This window comes from Pimephales promelas, chromosome 3, assembly GCF_988280905.1.
Source record: "Pimephales promelas chromosome 3, fPimPro1.hap1.1, whole genome shotgun sequence".
Taxonomy (NCBI): Eukaryota; Metazoa; Chordata; class Actinopteri; order Cypriniformes; family Leuciscidae; genus Pimephales; species Pimephales promelas.
The window spans coordinates 6,352,501-6,359,358 of record NC_142771.1 but is presented as its reverse complement, the minus strand read 5'-3'; the positions used below and the strand labels follow the sequence as shown (position 1 = coordinate 6,359,358).

The 6,858-nt window shown below is 38.6% G+C and overlaps 1 long non-coding RNA gene across 2 annotated transcripts in view; it reads right to left on the bottom strand.

The window, feature by feature from the left end:
- Positions 1-6,531: 6,531 nt before the first annotated feature.
- The window catches only part of LOC120466538 (uncharacterized), a 30,586-nt gene continuing 30,259 nt past the window's right edge, over positions 6,532-6,858 (bottom strand). For both annotated transcript variants that reach the window (XR_016150639.1, XR_016150641.1), the window contains exon 8: positions 6,532-6,858. This exon is cut by the window's right edge and continues 11 nt beyond it. This is a non-coding gene — a long non-coding RNA (uncharacterized LOC120466538).

The window sequence follows — 6,858 nt, the reverse complement described above, 5'->3', positions numbered from 1 at the left end:
CTAAGGGCTGTCCGGTCCCTGTATGACCGAAGCAGGAGCTTGGTTCGCATTGCCGGTAGTAAGTCAGACTTCTTCCCGGTGCATGTTGGACTCCGGCAGGGCTGCCCTTTGTCGCCGGTTCTGTTCATAATTTTTATGGACAGAATTTCTAGGCGCAGCCAGGGGCCGGAGGGCGTCAGGTTTGGGGACCACACGATTTCGTCTCTGCTCTTCGCGGATGATGTTGTCGTGTTGGCCCCTTCACACCAGGACCTTCAGCATGCACTGGGACGGTTTGCAGCCGAGTGTGAAGCAGCTGGGATGAAAATAAGCACCTCCAAATCCGAGGACATGGTCCTCAGCCGGAAAAGGGTGGCTTGCCCACTTTAGGTTGGTGGAGAGATCCTTCCTCAAGTGGAGGAGTTTAAGTATCTTGGGGTTTTGTTCACGAGTGAGGGAAGGATGGAACGGGAGATTGACAGACGGATCGGTGCAGCTTCTGCAGTAATGCGGTCGATTTACCGGTCTGTTGTGGTGAAGAAGGAGCTGAGCCGTAAGGCAAAGCTCTCGATTTACCGGTCAATCTACGTTCCTACTCTCACCTATGGTCATGAGCTTTGGGTCATGACAGAAAGGACAAGATCCCGGATACAGGCGGCTGAAATGAGCTTTCTCCGCAGGGTGGCTGGGCGATCCCTTAGAGATAGGGTGAGAAGCTCGGTCACTCGGGAGGAGCTCAGAGTAGAGCCGCTGCTCCTCCACATCGAGAGGGGTCAGCTGAGGTGGCTCGGGCATCTGTTCCGGATGCCTCCTGGACGCCTTCCTGGGGAGGTGTTCCGGGCACGTCCCACTGGGCGGAGGCCCCGGGGAAGACCTAGGACACGCTGGAGAGACTATGTCTCCCGGCTGGCCTGGGAACGCCTCGGTATCCCCCCAGAAGAGCTGGAGGAAGTGTCTAGGGAGAGGGAAGTCTGGGCATCTCTGCTTAGACTGCTGCCCCCGCGACCCGGCCCCGGATGAGCGGAAGAAGATGTATGTATGTATATAAATAAATAATCATCCAGATAATTATAGCCACGTTAATAACGTTTGTAAGAAACCAAACCGTTTGTAAATCCGTCAAGATTTCAACGAGATAAGAGTAATTGTGTTTTTCCTGACCAGTGTTGGGTGTAATTTAATTACTTTTTCCCTTGAAAATGTAAAGTAAGGGATTACTCTTAATTTATCTGTAATTTAATTACAGTTATTTCTGATGTAATTGAGGTAAATACTGTGCACAGATCAATCCGATCTCACAGCGATTCGTATGCATTTTATGAGGCGTCTAAATATTACGGCCGCACTCGTACAAATTCGTATGAATTATTGTAAAATATGTATGAAAAAAGTGTGAAATGTCATGAGATCAGACGTAAAACAATAGTGGGTTTAACATCAAAATGTATTGTCTGATGTTAAAAATTCTGTTTTTATAATGTAAATTCATGCAATTTTATAGTATTTATTTGAAAGAATTAAAACAGATGTCTATCCTTGTATTATTCAGCTGGTTGAGATTGATATGGGATTTTGAAAGTAATTAGTAATTTAAAGTAATTAAATACTTTTTAGAGAGAGTAATTAGTACAGTAATCTAATTACACTGTTGAAGAGGTAATTAGTAACTAGTAATTAATTACTTTTTTAGAGTAACTTACCAAACACTGGTCCTGACCACTCATCTTACATCAGCTTGCCTGTGACAAGATGGCCGCCGGTGATGACGATAGAAACTCCGCCTTAAGACATCTAGCCTTTATATAGATATCTATGATTGAAAACACATACGGGTAATGTGTTCTAATGTCGGTCGGCATGTTGCCCCTCCATCTTAAAAGCACGTTAGCCAAAGAAGGACATACCCGTTATTTCAAGCTTCGCCTTTCGCGTTTACGTTTGGTTTAACACTCATGGACGAGGTCGAACTGGAAGCCATGTTAATCTTGGACTACATTGGCCACCGTAGGAGTTAAAACGAAATCGGAATTGAGAGGAACAGAAACTAATATTCACTTTATGGTCATACACCTTTTCACCACTAGATGGGGGTAAAAATCACACAGTGCAGCTTTAAATGTTATCGGAAAACATGTCACAGAAAAGTCAGCAGAATTCATACTATTGATGAAGTAAAGAAAAAAGGTAAATATAAATATTTAAACATATATAAACATATAAACATTATAAACATTAAACATATATATAAACATTTTTCAGTCACTACCCAGATAGTAAACTGACATTTCGACATTTCTCATGACATCGAAACAACGTTGATCTGGCATTGTTTTGCTTATCGAATTAACGTTGATCCAACGTCAGACGCGCCATTCTTCGAAACTAACGGAAAATCCGCGCAATTGGGTTGCTTTCCTAACGTTGAAACGATGTTGATTTCAAGTTGATTTTCCGTTAGATTCGAAGACTGACGTTGACGTCTGACGTTGGTTCAACGTTAATTCGATGAGATCAACGTTGTTTCGATGTCATGTTTCCACGTTGATTCAATGTCAGTTTGCTGTAATGACTAAACGGCACCAAATGGGTACGAGGGAAAATACTTAATAGATTCTCTTAATGGAAAAGTCCATTTCTGTCAATACTGTGAACTAAGCACCACATACGTATATAAATATATCAATACCCTTTGACATTTTATTTGTGCTAGCCGGAAAAAGCGCTGCATTATGTAGATCAGAGCAGAAAGCATCTCTCTCTCTCTCTGTCTGTCTGAATGAATGAATGTGTTTATGTGCGTTTATATGAGACTTTGACTAAATGCATGTGCTGTAGACAGAGGGTTTCCCAACACATTTGTCACGCGGGTGATAACCTGTCAGCGCTGGAAAGCTTTTCTGCAGCTTTGATTCATGCCTCGCATTCACTCCGCTGTCATTAGCACGCCGCGTGTCGGGAGAGAAATCACCAGCCAACCCCTGCGTTTTACTGATGAGACAAAATTATAACAACCAGTGTTACTCATGTCCTGACATGACACTGGAGATAAGTATGAACTAAAACCCAAGACGTAGGAGGCTAACTTTAAGACCTACTGTTTAATTAACTGATATATCTTTAAACTTTGGAGGCTTGTTGTGTGTTTGCCAGCCGCGAGCACTGGAAGTTAAAGTCCTATTCATTTTCTCCATAGAGAAATTGATTTTTTTGTGATAATGTACTGTATTTAAAACCTTTCTGAACAGACCCATATTTAAAGGCCTGCTCACACCAAAAGCGATGAATAAAATAGTCATCGTTATGTTTATGGTTAAGTCAAGTCCCCTTTATTTATTTAGCGATTCATGGACTGGTGTTCCTTTATATGTAGAACATTTAATCTTTATCGTGACATTATGATCGTAATAACAACAAGTATAATCACGGTGGTGTTGTTACTTGTTTGCATATCCCTTGGTACTTTCTGTTTAAAGGGTACATATCATGCTTTTAAATCATTCATTTTTACATATAAATCATACCGTTGTGGTCTATATAAAACATAACTGCAACGCTTGGGTCTGAATTCCTCATTATTATAGCTCCACAGGCTCCTTTTCTGATGTGCGTCTGTGAGCGACCCGTTTCAAAGAGGCCCCTTTAAATAAAAAGGAGATGCGTCACACCCCGCCCGCTCTGCAAGTCGATGAGTTCCCAGTCAGTTCAACTCCCCACGTTCGGCCATTATTGTAGTTCGATTAGAGATATACGATTATATACGATACCTTCAAAGAACATTTTTATTCACACGCTAATAAAATGTCAACAACAGAAGACTTGTCCATCAAGCCTTACATATTCGAGCCAGAGCGAGCGCGTTGATAAAAACTTGCTCAAAAAACGTCATAGAAAACAGAAAAATCCGAACAGGTTGAAAAATATGACCAAAACAGAATATAAAGATATAAACGAAGCACCTGAAGAGAATAATTTCATCTTTTCTGTACTTATAAACACTCCAAATATACAACAAAATGCATTTAAGGGCTAAAAAAGTGGATTTTGCATGATATGTCCCCTTTAAGTAAATAAAAGTAAGAAGCCATTGTGAATGGACAATATGTGAACCACCTACGCTATCTCACGACCGATTCGTACGAGTGATTCAAAAGTGGCTAATTCGTACTAATTCATACGACCTCACTCGTACAAATTTGTACGATTTGTCTAAACCCACGTGACGGTTATGTTTAGGGGCGGGGTCAGGGGTAGGTCATCCGTACGAATTCATGCGAATTGGCTAATTCGTAAAATATGTACGATTTAGCAAAATTCTCGTACGAATTGTTACGAATTAGCCACCTCGTAAAATTCGTACGAATTCCCGTGAGATCGGGTTGGAACCACCAGTGTTTGGGGAAGGGGGGGAGGATAATCTTATCAGAGGATAGCTTTAATGCTAAATGTAGCCTACTGGGCTTTTTAATCCATAAACCTATTAAATAATTGAAAAATCTAAAAATATGGATCATAATTATCTTAAATAAAGTCAGGTCTGGGCCCATAAAAAGGGTCAACTGAACAGAACCAAACTTAACAGTGATCAAACCAACTAAGCAAAAACATGACTTCCCAAATGACACACGTGGGGAACTTATATACAAAGGACAAGTCCATTACACATAGAGGAAATAACAAACATCACTTAACACAATTAAAAGAAAGCAACTAATTTCAGAAATATGGAGAAATGGGTCATAAATAAAGAGTTAGAGTCAACAAAATATACATAGAATTATAATAAACATTCAATTAACCCTGCACCCCCTCAGCTTATGGGCAGCATGGATTAGCCCAACAGAACAAAATGGCGGCGACTGATGCTACTAAACAATCCAATGCACATTGGCATGCGATAATTGCGCCACACACTCAATATTTGTGTTGAGAATAAAACATGATGACCGTGTCATGTTTTTTTTATTAGAAGATTTATTTGAACAGAACTGCTGTCCAATCCATGCTAGTTTCAGGCTCTGTGCAGTGCCACATTTAATACCATCTGTATTAGTGCACGGGGCATTGCATTTGATTTTTGAAATCGTGCTTAATATTTTCTAAACCATTATTTATTTCCAGTTGAATTTTCTGATTCGGATCTGGTACGCCACTGGTTAAAATATAGAAGTACCGACTCAATTCAAGCACTGACTATAAGCATGCACTCTAAAAAATGCTGGGTTGTTTTAACCCAATTTTGGGTCAAATATGGACAAACCCAGCCATTGGGTTACATTTTTAACCCAATGTTTGAGTTTGTCCATATTTGACCCAAAATTGGATGAAAACAACCCAGCATTTTTAGAGTGTAACAAATATTCATTATATTTTTTAAAATATAATAAAACATAGTGTAACATTATTATTATAAAAACAACTTTATATTATTTAACTGTGTACAAATCAGTTGTTAATTTTAACCTTCCAAGTTCATTTTAATCACCCAAGTGGGATGGATGCTGTGAGGAGAGTCTCCCTGATATGATTGTAAAGTGCTTTTATTGTAGTACATAGTAAAGCGCTGAATAAATGCCTCATTTCATTTCATTTGATTCCAACCTTTACTATTATAGTAATGTAACAGCTGACAGGGTTCGCCTGTGTAGTTGGGTAATGTCGTGGGTCCTGCAGTTTATCTCCAACCCTGATAAAACCCTCACCTGAAGCCTTAGAGAAAAATTTGGTAACACTTTACAATACGGGTGCACAAATATGCATTCATTCATGCTTAACTAATGCACAGATAATCATGTGTTAATGTATAACTCATGAAGAACTAAACCATTAATTAATGATTACTGCATCAGCAACTAATAAACAGTCTATATGATTAATAGATTAAGTAATACATGAATTGCTATTAATTCAATGCGTCATTGTGTATTAATTCCTTAATAACATATTTTATGAACTAATAGTGTAAATTAATGTGTTAATCACCACAATTAGTCAAAGCTATGCACTTCAACTTCCAGTTGTCTGCTTTAATTAATCATTAGCTAATGACTTGCAAAGGTATCATTATGTTATGACTTTACTTGATGGGGCACATCATTATTAACTAGTCATTTAGTAATTTGCACATGAATTTGCACTAACAATGAAGTAATTAATCATGTATTAATGCATATTAGTGTACCTGTCATATTATCTGGAAGTTGAAATACAAGGCTTTGGCTCATTCTGGTAATTAACATATTAATTAACACTATTAGTTAATGGAATTAATCTACAATTACATATTTAATTAATAACAATTCATGTATTAACTAATACATTAACCTTACAGACTTTTAATTAGTTCCTAATGTGGTAATCATTAATGAATGGCTTAAATGATCATTAGTTACACATTAATTCAGTATTATCTGTGCATTAGTTAAGCATGAATTAATGCTTATTAGTGTACATGTATTGTAAACCGTTACCAAAAATTTAAATACTGGACTGTTTTGAACGATTAAAACAATATTTTCATAACTTAATATGAACATTAGCTAAACGTTCTTCGAATATATTTTTGTTAGCCGAGTGGATAAAGATTGTTTTCCTCCTTTAACGTATATTTCATTTCACCCGTTTTATCACCAACGAGGTCAAAATAGTGCGCCCGATCCCGTTTCGAAGAAATCAATCATTTTATGAAGTGCAAACAAGTAAAATGTTGAAGTTTAATTCTTGCCTTTTCTTTCTCAGATGAAGCCAAAACAGCATCTCCTCAGTAAACATCATTAGACGTCACAGAAGCCGCCGATCGCCGATTATTTCCACGTCAGCGTGTTCTGTGTGGAGAAATAGCGTGACGTTCCTCGGCTGGATGAAATCTCCACCGTGAACACA